The sequence below is a fragment of the Sinocyclocheilus rhinocerous genome, unplaced genomic scaffold, assembly GCF_001515625.1.
Source record: "Sinocyclocheilus rhinocerous isolate Xijiao unplaced genomic scaffold, SAMN03320098_v1.1 scaffold723, whole genome shotgun sequence".
In the NCBI taxonomy this organism is placed as follows: Eukaryota; Metazoa; Chordata; class Actinopteri; order Cypriniformes; family Cyprinidae; genus Sinocyclocheilus; species Sinocyclocheilus rhinocerous.
The window spans coordinates 300766-301122 of NW_015655571.1; positions in this window are offsets into that span (position 1 = coordinate 300766).

Below are 357 nucleotides of genomic sequence, written 5' to 3' on the forward strand. Positions count from 1 at the left end.
ACACACACACACACACACACACACATACATACTCTCTCACTCACTCACACACACACACACACTTCTTTCCAGCACTTGAACGATGTACTGATTAACGATATCGGGAGCGAAATGAGACGCACCTTTTCTGTTACTAATATAAGTTTTGTCTCGTCACGCGGGACACATGGAAATCATAGACTGTATGATGGAAACACAGTATGTTAGGGGCGTAACATTTCCGTCACACGCTTGAGGTATTTTAATCCCGACTTCCACACACTCAAATTGAAAGGCACTTGTTTGTGGTTACTAAGATAAATGCATAAAATGTATGCAGTACATGGATAATTGTGCGTGCATCTATTAATCATTTTG